General features: G+C 37.4%; 1 long non-coding RNA gene across 3 annotated transcripts in view; it reads left to right on the top strand.

Annotated features, from left to right (window-relative positions):
* Nucleotides 1–15,346, top strand: part of LOC102131280 (uncharacterized) — a 125,321-nt gene that overhangs the window by 50,272 nt on the left and 59,703 nt on the right. For all 3 annotated transcript variants that reach the window (XR_010587968.2, XR_010587966.2, XR_010587967.2), the window contains one exon: nucleotides 7,178–7,318. This is a non-coding gene — a long non-coding RNA (uncharacterized lncRNA). The remainder of the gene's footprint in view (nucleotides 1–7,177; nucleotides 7,319–15,346) is intronic.

Raw genomic sequence — 15,346 nt, 5'->3', positions numbered from 1 at the left:
ATCTTCTCACTCAGGGTGTTTTCTAGAGTCTGTGCCACACCATAGCCTGGAAGTTCTCCCCAGGCAGTAACCTGAGGCAATAGTAACCCTCATATCATTGTTTTGCATCTCTCAGATGTCATTATTTGATGTGCACTGTCTTGCAGTCCATCATTCCAGATAAAGTGTCCATGTTTACATGTGATAAGCCATATCTAATCCCAATAAATTTTTCCACAACATTTTGTTTCATTCTTCCAGCAGTTACTCTTATCATTACTGTACCCCACCCTGTATGGATCTCGTTGCCCATATGAAGCTGAATAAGGAACAATGTGCGTCACACTCACAGAGAAAGATGGACAAGTGAGCTGGCCTTTGTATCACTAAAGGGAAAGTCAGATTGGTGAATACATAATGTCTGTAGTGTCTCATTGGGAACATTCACTGTATGTCAATGAATCAAAGACATAGAAGGATCTAAAAGAATAATATCTCCATCAAACTATTATACACATAAAAGACTTGTTTATACTAACTGAAAAAGTCCTTTTAGAATTTTGAATTTATAAGTTTTATTCGTATAAAAATGAAAGTAATATTGAAATTATAAATTAAGTCACACATATTTTGGTATTCTGATTATGGTTATTCTGAATTAGCTTTTTACCCAGAGCTATAGAAACCTTAACAACACCCTGTGTACCTGAAGAGATATGGGAAAGGCACACTTTTTCATAAAAAAGAGGCTGTACCATTGTGGGATTTGCACCTTTCTTATTGATACCCATTCTGGTAATTTTGATGATGGTGATCTTAAGAGAAGCTGACGATATAAAATTTCAGGATGTATTCATCCATGTGCTGAAAAGTTGAATCATGTCATGGCTCACGCAAGTCTAGCAGTGACAGTGATGAAAAGCAACAAACAAACAAAAAATCTCACACACATAGTAACACATAGTAAAATTGGTGGAATATGGTAACTAATAAAGATTTTGCAGTATTCACCAAAGGAGCCATATAAATAGAGCTAAATCTTGGTGAACAAGAATGTTTTATTTAAACTAAGAGGGAAACACTGTCCAGAAGGACCAAAGAAGTACGGATAAGCCAAGAGGAGCAGGGACCCTGAGAGAGTCTCTAGAGTGGATTGAGGATGGGGAGGCTGGAGAAGAAGCTTAGTGGTGGGAGAGGACTCAGGACTCACATCCTGTCATGAGAACAGAAGAGAGCAAAAGAAACGTGGTCGTCTTCATGTTCAAACCTACTTCAAATTGAGAGATAGAGTTTCTAGGGAAGTAGACAAGATTATAGTTGAGAGGTGTTTGAGAGGCGTTAAATCCATTGGTGAAATTCAATATGAAGGAGAATCTTCTGTGTTATTTATTGTCCACTACATGTATGGGGCTCACAGGGGAATGACATAGATAATGTTTCCAAAATTTCCAATATTTAAACCTAGTGGGGATTCAGAAAACTTAACAGAAACTAAACTGCAAGTGGAAGAGTTGTGCTTGGGACCTCAGAGGACAAGCATTAGACCTGGGATGAGATGGACAATGGGGGCTTCCAGGAGGAGGATCACTGGAGGAGATGCTGGAGAGTGAGGTGCAATGAGTCCACCAGACAGGGGAGGGAAAGGGAAGAGGAAAATGTGTGTTTGTGGCACAGGCCAGGGCAAGAGAAGAGGACAGTGGACTGGAAGGAACACTGGGATCAGTAATACGTGAGGAGGCAGGAGCAGGAATGGCAGACCATGGAGGGACTGGTAATGATCCAGGGGCAACTTTTCTCCCCGGACATTACACATGTTCACATGCCTGTCTCTGCATGTTCTCTTACATGTTCTTTGATATTCTCATACAAACTTCATGATGTCCTCATGTCTCTGAGATTGTAACATGTGATATACATGAATTTATTCCCATATATGTGTATATATGGGAATGTGTGTGTGTGTGTGTGTTTTTGTTTTTGTTTTTTTTTTTTTTGAGATGGGAGTTTCTCTCTTGTTGCCCAGGCAGGAGTGCAATGGTACAATCTCAGCTCACTGCAACCTCCACCTTCCAGGTTAAAAGGATTCTCCCACCTCAGCCTCCTGAGTAGCTGGGATTACAGGCACCTGCCACCATGCCCAGCTAATTTTTGTGTTTTTAGTAGAGATGGGGTTTCACCATGTTGGCCAGGTTGGTCTCAAACTCTTGACCTCAGGTGATCTGCCCGCTTGGCCTCCCAAAGTAAGTGCTGGGATTACAGGCGTGAGTCACTGTGCCCAGCCCCCTTTTATATTTATAGCAATTGTTATCAACCTGAATATTTAGTGGTGGATTGTTTACATTTATATATTTAAAACTTAGTAAATAAAATTACTTCACTTAGTATGCCTTTATTTCATCACGTTTCAAAGCATCTGCTCATTTTAAGGGAGAGTCACGTCTGCAAGCAAGCATTGTGTCAGGGTTATTGTGTTTTTATTAATTTTGTGTTTTTATTAATTTTTGGATACTTGTATGTTCTGGAAACTATTAAGCTATCAGTATTCTTTTAAAAAATATTGTTGCTTCATCTTTTACTTTGTTTTTACTTACCTTGCAATAGTCTTTTTTGCTGCTTATTTTCCATTTGATTTTCTCTCGTTCTCCTTTCCTATGCTGGAAACTTAGATGATGAAATTTAGTCTTTCTTTCAAACTTATGTCTTCAATAGAATCTTCTTTAAACTCTACTTCTGTTACATCTATTAATTTTGTTACGTTTTTTTCATTGCTATTTGGGTCAAAATATTTTTAATAAATCTTGAGATACCTTCTTTGGGCCATGTTATGTATCGAAGTGTGTTGTTTAATCTCCATGTATTTGGGGATATTTCAGTTACCTTTCTGTTACTTACTTCTAGATTAATTTTCTCTTGGTCTGAGAGCAATCATTGTGTGATTCCTATTCTTTTAAATTTAATAAGTGGTGTTCTAAGTCCTATAATATGGACAGTCTTGCAGAGGGATCCTTATGGGCTAAGGAAGTATGTATATTATTCACATCGTTGGAGTTAGTAGTTTAAAGATATAAGTTATATTGGGTTGACTGATTGTATAGTTGAGTGATAATATGCCCTTGCTTGTATTTTACCTGCTGGATGTGTTGATTCTTGATAGAGAGGGTTGATGTCTCCAACAATAATAGTGGACTCATCTCTTTCTTCTTCACATTCCCCCATCACCTAATTTAACACACTATTTTTAGGCTTATACCTATTGAGGAGAGTTATATTTTCTTAGAGAATCACCCCTTTTATCCTTTACTTATGCCTGTCTTTATTCTTCATCATTTTATTTGCTTTAAAGTCTGCTCTGTTGGAAATTAATATCTGTACACTTATTTTCTTTGATTAGTGGAGTATGTTATGTTTATCTCTTCATTGTTAATCCATATGTGTCTTTATATTTAAATTGGCTTTCTTATGTAGTTGGGCCCTGTTTTTACATCTACTCTGTGTTTTATAACTGGTACCTTAAGAACCCTGACATTCAAAGTGGTTATTGATATAGTTGGAATCATATCCACTGTATTTGTTACTGTCTTCTAGTTCTTGCACTGCCTTTGTTTCTATTTTTCTCATCCACTCATTTTCTTCCTTGGGTGGTTTTCATTCAGCTTTCATATGATTTCATCTTCTTTTCTTTCCTAGCATGCAGGACATATTTATTTTACACTATTTTATTGGTTACCCAAGGTAATAAAAACTTTTATTTTGTATATTTTTAATTGATCTTACATATAACACTTTTTTTGTTGTTTGTTTGTTTGTTTTGTTCTGTTTTGGGACAGAGTCACACTCTGTCGCCCAAGCTGGAGTGCAGTGGTGCAATCTCAGTTCACTGCAACCTCTGCCTCCTGGGTTCACGCCATTCTCCTGCTTCAGCCTCCCGAGTGGCTGAGACTACAGGCGCCCACCACCACACCCAGCTAATTTTTTGTATTTTTAGTAGTGATGGGGTTTCACCATGTTAGCCAGGATGATCTCGATCTCTTGACCTTGTGATCCACTCGCCTCAGCCTCCCAAAGTACTGGGATTTGATTACATGCATGAGCCACCGCACCCAGCCATAACAGCTTGTTTAAAATAAAAATAACATATGTATATGATTATATATGCATAAGTATAAGGTATACATACACATATGTATATACATATACATACATATATGCACAAGTCTTTTTACATGTAAGTGAAATGAAAGATAAAGATACAAGGGACAAAAGAAAGAAATACAAGAAAAGGAGGAAATAATTAGGACTATTCTGTTAATACAAGGTTGTCACTCTACTTCTGAAGTGATACACTCCTAAATGAAAAGGGCTCAGATTAGTGCTAACTGTAAATCACAACCACCAGGGAAAGCTACTGAACCAAGGGCATCAATTCCTTGCTGCCTGTTGGACTGAGGCTGCATTCAGTTCCTTCCCATGCTGGCTTCTCCCTCATGGCAGAATGTGCCATCAAAGCCACCACGGGAGAGGTTTTGCAGCAAGACAGAAATCACAGTCTTGTGTAAGATGATCATCCAAGTGACATCCATCACATTGTAGTATTCTTTTGACTCAAAGCAAGTCTCAGGTTCTCCCTAAATTCCCAAGGAAAGGATTAGAATACCGGGTTGTATACACCAAGTCATGAGGATCACTGTGCACCATCTTAGAGCCTGCCTCCAACATTAGGTTCTGCCCAATCTGTAACAGGCGCTCAGTCTTCACTTATTTTGCTGACCTTGACCTTCGTGAGAACAGGTCACATATTTTGTACAATGTGTCAGTCTGGATTTCTCTGAAGTTTTCTCATAATTTTAATGAGCAGTATAGAGAGACAGAAACACATTATTATCTACTTGTGAAGACAAGAAACACTGAACAAGATATTATTTGCAAATGCAAATTTAGAGAAAAAAACTTGAACAATTTGTGAATGGAAAAATGAAAACTTAAAACCTTCACCAGGATAAAAAAAAGAAGAGGATAGATATGGGAGATGCATACATGGGACACAATATTGATAACCTTCTACTTACTAAACTCAATGGTGTACTTTAAAATATCTATTTTAGAATTGTTTTGCGTTTACAGAACAGTTAGAAATAAATACAGTGAGTTTATTTATACTCAACACACAGTTTCGCTTTTATTTAATTCTTATATTAGTATGGGACATTTGTCACAATTAATGAATCAATATTGTACATTATAATTCATCAACATCCACAATTAATCAGATGTCCTTTTTACACTTAATGTATGTATTCTGTTCCAGGATTGTGTTCAGGACACCACGCATTTAGGTATTGTGTGCTCCTTTTGGGCCTGCCAGTTTCTCAGATTTTTCTTGTTTCTAATGTAATTGAAATCCCTCCTTTGGGATTCATCTGTTGTTTCACTCATGATTAGATGGCTGTTCTGGGGTTTATGGAGGAAGACCGCTAAGGGAAAGTTTTATTCTCAAGAAGTTGTTATATATTATGGGCATGCAATATTTCTTCCCTTCCCTCCCCTCCCCTCTCCTCTCTTTTTGACACAGTCTCCCTCTGTTGCCCAGGCTGGAGTGCAGTGGTGCAATCTAGGCTCACTGCAACCTCCACCTCCCGGGTTCAAGCAATTCTCCTGCCTCAGCCTGCCAAGTAGCTGGGACTACAGCGCGTGCTACCACACTTTGGCTAATACATTTTTATTTTTTTGTAGAGGTGTAATGTTCCTATTTCCCAGCCTGGTTTCCAAGTCCTGGCTTCAAATAATTCTCCCACCTTGGCATCCCAAGGTGCTGGGATTACAGTGACCCAGCCACTTTATCACTGTTAACGTTAGTTTTATTATCTGGATGAAGTAGTTCAGTTCGGTTTTCTCTACTACAAAAGTAATAATTTTTCTCCCTCTTCATGATGTACTTGTTTGATAAAAAGTCACTATGAAAAGCACATACTTAAGTAGAGAATCATCCTTCATCTCTGTAAGGGCAGAACTTTTGCAAATACCATTTGTATTTTTTAAACAATTTTAATGTTCTTTTGGCTGACCTGGATCAATTTTATTTTCCTGTACATGTTAAAATCAGTGATCCAATTATTTCAAAAAATAAAAAATAAGTGCAAGCTAGAATTTCTGCAGGGACTATATTGAACCCGCAGATACATTTGGAAAGTATTAGCATCTTGGTTAATATTTAATAGCATTCTGATCAACGAAAATCTAACGTTTTATCATTTATTTAGGATTTCTTTAATACTTCAATATCTTTTTAAAGTTTCAGTGTATATATCTTGCAGTTGTTATGTTAAATTTATTTTCAAATATATTTCCTTTCTGCTGCTATATTAAATGAAATCATTTTCTGAGTTTTATTTTTTGATTCCTTTGTATTGTGTAAGACAGCAGTTTTTTCCATTGATCTTGCATACTACTGCATTACTGAACTTTTTGTTTTTGTTGTTATTTCAACCTTATTTTAGTGGATTCCTTAAGATTTTCCATACACTAGATTATGTCACTGGCCAATAGAGATAGTTCGACTTCTTCCTTTTCAATCTGGAAGACTTATATTTATTTTCCTAGCCTAATTTTCTCAATTACATCCTCAAGCATAATGTTTAATAAAATTCACAGGAGTCAATAACTGTTTAGTGTTTCTAATCTTGGGGAAATTACCAAAAGTTACTTGATACCTTTTGGTGTTATGTGAGATTTTCATAGATGCCCTTTTTAGATAAAGAACATTCCCTTCTATGCAAAACTTAATGAGTATTTTTACTGTGAATGAGTGTTGGATCTGGATTTGTCAAGTGCTTATTCTGCATCTTTAGATGTGATAATGAGGCTTTTGTCATATAGTGTTTTTTTTTAATATAGCGTATTACACTAATTCTTTTTATATGCTGTACCAAACTTGTGATCCTGAGTAAATAAATACCTTTGGTATTAGTATATAAGCCTGTTTCATGATTCTGACTTACGTTGGAAGTATTTGCTTGAGGATTATTGCCTGGGTATCCATAAAGCATATTAGTTTATAGTTTTCCTTTTTTGGACTGTCTTTTTTCTGGTTGTGGCATCAGAGGAAACTGCTTCATAGAATGCATTGCACACCGATCTCTTCTCTGTGGTTTGTATTTTTGTGGAGAACAGTTAGTGAAAAATTGCTATTGATATTTTAAAGGTTTGGAATAATTCAGTGGTGAAGTCTTCTTGAGCTGAGCAGTCATGTGAGCTTGGAAGAGGATCCTTCCCCAGCTGATCCTTCAGGTCAGACCTCAGTCTCAGTCATCATCTACATCTGGATTCCTGACCCAGAGAAACTGTGAGTAATATGTGTGTGCTTTTGAGCCACTAAGCTACATGGTAATAGGCTATGCTGCAATAAACAATAGTACACTTGATGATAAATGTAATATGTTATCCTGAATTAGATCCAAAAACAGAAAAATTGAATTAGTGGAAAATCTGGTAAAATATGAAGACAGACAATACTTTAGTTAATAGTTTTGTACCTTTATCAATTTCTGAGTTTTCATAGATATTCTATGGTTATGTATAATATTAATATTATAGGAGATTGAAGGATATATATATGTAAGAGCTTAGCACTGCTCTATAAATTTGAAATTATTTTAGAATAAATAGGAAGTGTAGACATGCTCATATATTTGAGATCAAGACTTGCTATTAACTTAAATGAGCTTTTGTGGAACCTGAAACTTATGAGGCAAATGCAGTATCATTATTAAATATAAGTAATATGAGTTTCTATTTTATTCACTCTATTCTTCCGGGAACAGCAAAGCCCATCTGTTTTCTCAGGTAGTATCTAAAAGTAGAATTGAGTCTAGTAACAAGTAAACAGCACAGAAGATTGTATGGAAACTATAATGCGTTTACATTTGCAGTAACTAATCATAAAATGACTTGCAGGATAATTATACACATTATTAGAATGACCATGGGAAAGACAAAAAAAATAGAAATGCAACTTTCTGAATTGAGAAACTGTATCTGAGCAAGCGTGGTGGCACACACCTATAGTCCAGCTACTAGGGAGAGTAGGTAGAATGATCACTTGACACCAGGAGTTTGAGGCTGTAGTACACAAAGATTGTGCCTGTGAATAGCTACTGCACTCCAGCCTGGACAATACAGTAAGGCATCATCTCTTAAATAAATAAATAAATAAATAAATAATTGGATTTACATTACAAGTTTCAGAGATTGTTGTTTATATTTCTATGATTAGGGCTGAAATTATCTAGATTTTTCTGTTTTCAGAGAGCTGCCATGACACGGTTTCACTCTGTGTCCTCACTCAAGTCTCATCTCAAAGTGTAATCCTCATGTGTTGGAAGAGGGGCCTGGTGGGAGGTGAATGGATCATGGGGACAGATTTCCCCCTTGCTGTTCTTTTGATAGTGGATGAGTTCTCATGAGATTGGATGGTTTTGAAGTGTGGCACTTCCCCCACAACTCCACCCCTCTCTCTCCTGCTGCCTGCCTTATTTCCCCTTTGCCTTTGGCCATGACTGTAAGTTTCCTGAGGCCTCCCCAGCCGTGCAGTAACGTAAGTCAGTTACATCTTTTCACTTCATAAATTACCCAGTCTCAGGTAGTTCTTTACAGCAGTGTGAAAATGGACTGATAGAGAAAATTGGTACTAAGAGAGTGGGGTACTGCTATGAAGATAACTGAAAATGTAGAAGCAACTTTTGAACTGGGGAGCAGGCAGAGGTTGGAAGTTTTCAGAGCTCAGAAGAGGATAGGAAGATATGGGAAAGTTTGGAACAACCTAGATACTTGCGGAATGGTTTTGACCATGTGAACCCCAAATATCTGAGACAGGTCTCAGTCAATTTAGAAAGTTTATTTTACCAAGTTAAGGATATACCCATGAGACAGCCTTAGGAAGTCTTGAGACATGTGCCCAAGGTGTTCAGGAGTACAGCTTGCTTTTACATTTTATACATTTTAGGGAGATATGAGACATCAATCAATATGTGTAAGGTACATTGGTTTGGTCCTGGAAGGTGGGACAACTCGAAGTGGGGGCTTCCAGGTTAGAAGTACATAAGAGACAAAAAGGTTGCATTATTTTGAGTCCTTGATCAGCCTTCTGCTGAATACACAATTTAGTCTGACTCCATGAATCTGTATTTTTACATAAACAATAGTGGAGAGGAAGCAATCAGATATGCATTTGTCTCAGGTAAGCCTCAAAGGGATGACTTTGAATAGAATGGGAGGCAGGTTTGCCCTAAGCAGTTCCCAGCGTGACTTTTCCCTTTACCTTAGTCATTTTGGGGTGCCAAGATTTATTTTCCTGTCACAATCAAAATGTTGATAGTAATATGGACAGTGAAGTACAGGCTGAATGGACTCAGATGGAGATGAGGAACTTATTGGGAACCAGAGAAAACATCACTCTTGCTATGTGACTGGTGGCATTTTGCCCTGCCCTAAAGATCTGTGGAACTTTGAACTTGAGAGAGATGATTTAGGGTATCTGGCAGAAGACATTTCGAAGCAGCAGAGCATTTGACACGTGACCTGGCTGTTGCTAAAATTGTATGTTCCTATGCGTGAACAAAGAGATTACCTGAAACTGAAATATATTTAAAAGGGAAGCAGAGCATAAAACTGGAAATTTTGCAGCCCAACCAGTCCCCATTTTTATTAAAGACAAGTTATAGTAGGACACAATTATCATCAGAATGAGTTTTAGTCTTATTATACTTAGCCTGATTATTTCCATAAAAAACAACCGGAATAATTATTTGCCATATAGGCTCTTTCTAATTTGGCTTTGCTGGAACCGTGTTCTATAAGGAATCTCTGACTGGACTTTTTTTTTTTTTTTTTTTTTTTTTGAGACAGACCCTCACTCTGTCACCCAGGCTGGAGTGCAATGGCATGATCTTGGCTCGCTGCAACCTCCACCTCCCAGGATCAAGCAATTCTCCTGCCTCAGCCTCCTGAGTAGCTGGGATTACAAGCACCCATAACCATGCCTGGCTAATTTTTGTATTTTTAGTAGAGATGGGGTTTCATCATGTTGGCCAGGCTGGTCTTGAATCCCTGACCTCAGGTGATCCACCCGCCTTCACCTCCCAAAGTGCTGGAATTGCAGGCCTGAGTCACCACGCCCAGCCGATTAAAAGCCTTGAGTCCACCTATGGATTTATTTGTGCCTACAAATACCTGTATAGATTGAGTGAATTCCTCTTTTCTTAAGGTCCCAAGATAAATTTAGGATTTTTAAAAAGTGATTTTTTACTTACTGCCAGTCAGGAACCCCATAAAAGGACTGTGTAGACAAGTTATGAAGGCAGTTTCCACAAGAAACTTTTGTCATCTCTATAACTTAACTAATTCCTTAAGGCATTCCGTTTATATCTGAAAGTATGTCAGTCTGTTGATAAAATACAACCATATCTTTGGTAAAATAACCGTTGTCTCTGTGTTCTGTTACAAAAGAAAAGAGATAAACAGATTTTTTTTTTGAGACAGAAAAAATGATTTACTCATTAATATAGATGCAAAAATCCTTTAAAAATATTGGCAAACTGAATCCAAGAATATATGAAAAATATAACACACCATGATAAATTTGCATTCATCCTATAAATGCAAAATATATTTTGCATTATAAAATCTAGTTTAATTCATGAAATTAACAAACTAAATAATTATTTCAATAGTATTAGATAAACTTTAAACATATGTGGTCTCCTAACTCTCCAAACACCTCATACTAAAAGAATAGTTCTTTTTTTTCTTAAGAAGAATATATATATATATATATATATATATATATTTTTTTTTTTTTTTTTTTAAGTTCTAGGGTACATGTGCACAATGTGCAGGTTTGTTACATATGTATACATGTGCTATGTTGGTGTGCTGCACCCATTAACTCATCATTTACATTAGGTATATCTCTTAATGCTATCCCTCCCCCACTCCCTCCCCACAATAGGACCCGGTGTGTGATGTTCCCCTTCCTGTGTCCAAGTGATCTCATTGTTCACTTCCCACCTATGAGTGAGAACATGAGTTATTTGGTTTTCTGTTCCTGCAATAGTTTGCTGAGAATGATGGTTTCCAGCTGCATGCATGTCCCTACAAAGGACACGAACTCATACTTTTTTATGGCTGCATAGTATTCCATGGTATATATGTGCCACATTTTCTTAATCCACTGATGGACATTTAGGTTGATTCCATGTCTTTGCTATTGTGAATAGTGCCGCAATAAACATACGTGTGCATGTGTCTTTATAGTAGCATGACTTATGATCCTTTGGGTATATCCCCAGTAATGGGATGGTTGGGTCAAATGGTATTTCTAGTTCTAGATCCTTGAGGAATTGCCACACTGTTTTCCACAATGGTTGAACTAGTTTACAGTCCCACCAACAGTGTAAAAGTGTTCCTATTTCTCCACATCCTCAGCAGCACCTGTTGTTTCCTGATTTTTTAATGATTGCCATTCTAACTGGTGTGAGATGGTATCTCATTGTGGTTTTGATTTGCATTTCTCTGATGGCGAGTGATGAGCATTTTTTCATGTGTCTGTTGGCTGTATGAATGTCTTCTTTTGAGAAGTATCTGTTCATACCCTTTGCCCACTTTTTGATGGAGTTATTTTTTTCTTGTAAATTTTATTGAGTTCTTTATAGGTTCTGGATATTATTAGCCCTTTGTCAGATGAGTAGATTGCAAAAATTTTCTCCCATTCTGTAGGTTGCCTGTTCACTCTGATGGTAGTTTCTTTTGCTGTGCAGAAACTCTTTAGTTTAATTGGATCCCATTTGTCAATTTTGGCTTTTGTTGCTGTTGCTTTTGGTGTTTTAGACATGAAATCCTTGCCCATGCCTATGTCCTGAATGGTATTACCTAGGTTTTCTTCTAGGGTTTTTATGGTTTTAGGTCTAACATTTAAGTCTCTAATCCACCTCGAATTAATTTTCCTATAAAGAGTAAGGAAAGAATCCAGTTTCAGCTTTCTACTTATGGCTAGCCAATTTTCCCAGCACCATTTATTAAATAGGGAATCTTTCCCCGTTTCTTGTTTTTGTCAGGTTTGTCAAAGATTAGATGGCTGTAGATGTGTGGTATTATTTCTGAGGGCTCTGTTCTCTTCCATTGGTCTATATCTCTGTTTTGGTACCGGTACCATGCTGTTTTGGTTACTGTAGCCTTGTATAGTTTGAAGTCAGGTAGTGTGATGCCTCCAGCTTTGTTCTTTTGGCTGTATGTTCTTCCATTTGTTTGTGTCCTCTTTTATTTCACTGAGCAGTGGTTTGTAGTTCTCCTTGAAGAGGTTCTTTACATCCCTTGTAAATTGGATTCCTAGGTATTTTATTCTCTTTGAAGCTATTGTGAATGGGAGTTCATTCCTGATTTGGCTCTCTGTTTGTCTGTTACTGGTGTATAAGAATGCTTGTGATTTTTGCACATTGATTTTGTATCCTGAGACTTTGCTGAAGTTGCTTATCAGCTTAAGGAGATTTTGGGCTGAGACAGTGGGGTTTTCTAAATATACAATCATGTCATCTGCAAACAGGGACAATTTGACTTCTTCTTTTCCTGACTGAACACCCTTTATTTCTTTCTCCTGCCTGATTGCCCTGGCCAGAACTTCCAACACTATGTTGAATAGGAGTGGTGAGAGAGGCCATCCCTGTCTTGTGCCAGTTTTCAAAGGGAATGCTTCCAGTTTTTGCCCATTCAGTATGATATTGACTGTGGGTTTGTCATAAATAGTTCTTATTTTTTTGAGATACTTTCCATCAATACCGAATTTATTGAGAGTTTTTAGCATGAAGGGCTGTTGAATTTTGTCAAAGGCCTTTTCTGCATCTATTGTGATAATCGTGGTTTTTGTCTTTGGTTCTGTTTATATGCTGGATTACATTTATTGATTTGCATATGTTGAACCAGCCTTGCATCCCAGGGATGAAGCCCACTTAATCATGGTGGATAGACTTTTTGATGTGCTGCTGGATTCGGTTTGCCAGTATTTTATTGAGGATTTTTGCATCGATGTTCATCAGGGATATTGGTCTAAAATTCTCTTTTTGTGTTGTATCTCTGTTAGGCTTTGGTATCAGGATGATGCTGGCCTCGTAAAATGAGTTGGGGAGGATTCCCTCTTTTTCTATTGATTGGAATAGTTTCAGAAGGAATGGTACCTTGTACCTCTGGTAGAATTTGGCTGTGAATCCGTCTGGTCCCAGACTTTTTTTGGTTGGTGGGCTATTAATTATTGCCTCAATTTCAGAGCCTGCTATTGGTCTATTCAGGGATTCAACTTCTTCCTGGTTTAGTCTTTGGAGAGTGTAAGTGGCCAGGAAATTATCCATTTCTTCTAGGTTTTCTAGTTTATTTGCGTAGAGATGTTTATAGTATTCTCTGATGGTAGTTTGTATTTCTGTGGGGTCGGTGCTGATATCCCCTTTATCATTTTTTATTGCGTCTATTTGATTCTTCTCTTTTCTTCTTTATTAGTCTTGCTAGCAGTCTATCAATTTTATTGATCTTTTCAAAAAACCAGCTCCTGGATTCATTGATTTTTTGGAGGGTTTTTTGTGTCTCTATCTCCTTCAGTTCTGCTCTGATCTTAGTTATTTCTTGCCTTCTGCTAGCTGTTGAATGTGTTTGCTCTTGCTTCTCTAGTTCTTTTAATTGTGATGTTAGGGTGTCAATTTTAGATCTTTCCTGCTTTCTCTTGTGGGCATTTAGTGCTATAAATTTCCCTCTACACATTGCTTTAAATGTGTCCCAGAGATTCTGCTATGTTGTATCTTTGTTTTCATTGGTTTCAAAGAACATCTTTATTTCTGCCTTCATTTCGTTAGGTTCCCAGTAGTCATTCAGGAGCAGGTTGTTCAGTTTTCATGTAGTTGAGCAGTTTTGATTGAGTTTCTTAGTCCTGAGTTCTGGTTTCATTGCACTGTGGTCTGAGAGACAGTTTGTTATAATTTCTGTTCTTTTACATTTTCTGAGGAGTGCTTTACTTCCAACTATGTGGTCAATTTTGGAATAAGTGCAATGTGGTGCTGAGAAGAATGTTGATTTGGGGTGGAGAGTTCTGTAGATGTCTATTAGGTCCGCTTAGTGCAGAGTTGAGTTCAATTCCTGGATATCCTTGTTAACTTTCTGTCTTGTTAATCTGTCTAATGTTGACAGTGGGGTGTTAAAGTCTCCCATTACTATTGTATGGGAGTCTAAGTCTCTATGTAGGTTTCTAAGGACTTGCTTTATGAATGTGGGTGCTCCTGTATTGGGTGCATATATATATTTAGGATAGTTAGCTCTTCCTGATGAATTGATCCCTTTACCATTATGTAATGGCCTTCTTTGTCTCTTTTGATCTTTGATGGTTTAAAGTCTGTTTTATCAGAGACTAGGAGTGCAACCCCTGCTTTTTTTTGTTGTCCATTTGCTTGGTAGATCTTCCTCCATCCCTTTATTTTGAGCCTATGTGTGTCTCTGCATGTGAGATGGGTCTCCTGAATACAGCAAACTGATGGGTCTTGACTCTTTATCCAATTTGCCAGTCTGTGTCTTTTAATTGGACCATTTAGTCCATTTACATTTAAGGTTAATATTGTTATGTGTGAACTTGATCCTGTTATTATGATATTAGCTGGTTATTTTGCTCACTAGTTGATGCAGTTTCTTCCTAGCATTGATGGACTTTACATTTTGACATGTTTTTGCAATGGCTGGTACCTGTTGTTCCTTTCCATGTTTAGTGCTTCCTTCAGGATCTCTTGTAAGGCAGGCCTGGTGGTGACAAAATCTCTAAGCATTTGCTTGTCTGTAAAGGATTTTATTTCTCCTTCACTTATGAAACTTAGTTTGGCTGGATATGAAATTCTGGTTTGAAAATTCTTTTCTTTAAGAATGTTGAGTATTGGCCCCCACTCTCCTCTGGCTTGGAGAGTTTCTGCCGAGAGATCTGCTATTAGTCTGATGGGCTTCCCTTTGTGTGTAACCCGACCTTTCTCTCTGGCTGCCGTTAACATTTTTTCCTTCATTTCAACTTTGGTGACTCTGGCAATTATGTGTCTTGGAGTTGCTCTTCTCAAGGAGTATCTTTGTGGCGTTCTCTGTATTTCCTGAATTTGAATGTTGGCCTGCCTTACTAGGTTGGGGAAGTTCTGCTGGATGATATCCTGCAGAGTGTTTTCCAACTTGGTTCCATTTTCCCCGTCACTTTCAGGCACACCAATCAGACACAGATTTGGTCTTTTCACTTAATCCCATATTTCTTGGAGGCTTTTTTCATTTCTTTTTAGTGTTTTTTCTCTGCACGTCTTTTCTTGCTTCATTT

The sequence above is a fragment of the Macaca fascicularis genome, chromosome 7 (assembly GCF_037993035.2).
Source record: "Macaca fascicularis isolate 582-1 chromosome 7, T2T-MFA8v1.1".
Classification (NCBI taxonomy): domain Eukaryota; kingdom Metazoa; phylum Chordata; class Mammalia; order Primates; family Cercopithecidae; genus Macaca; species Macaca fascicularis.
The sequence above is the reverse complement of the archived record's forward strand: the minus strand, read 5'-3'. Positions and strand labels throughout refer to the sequence as shown.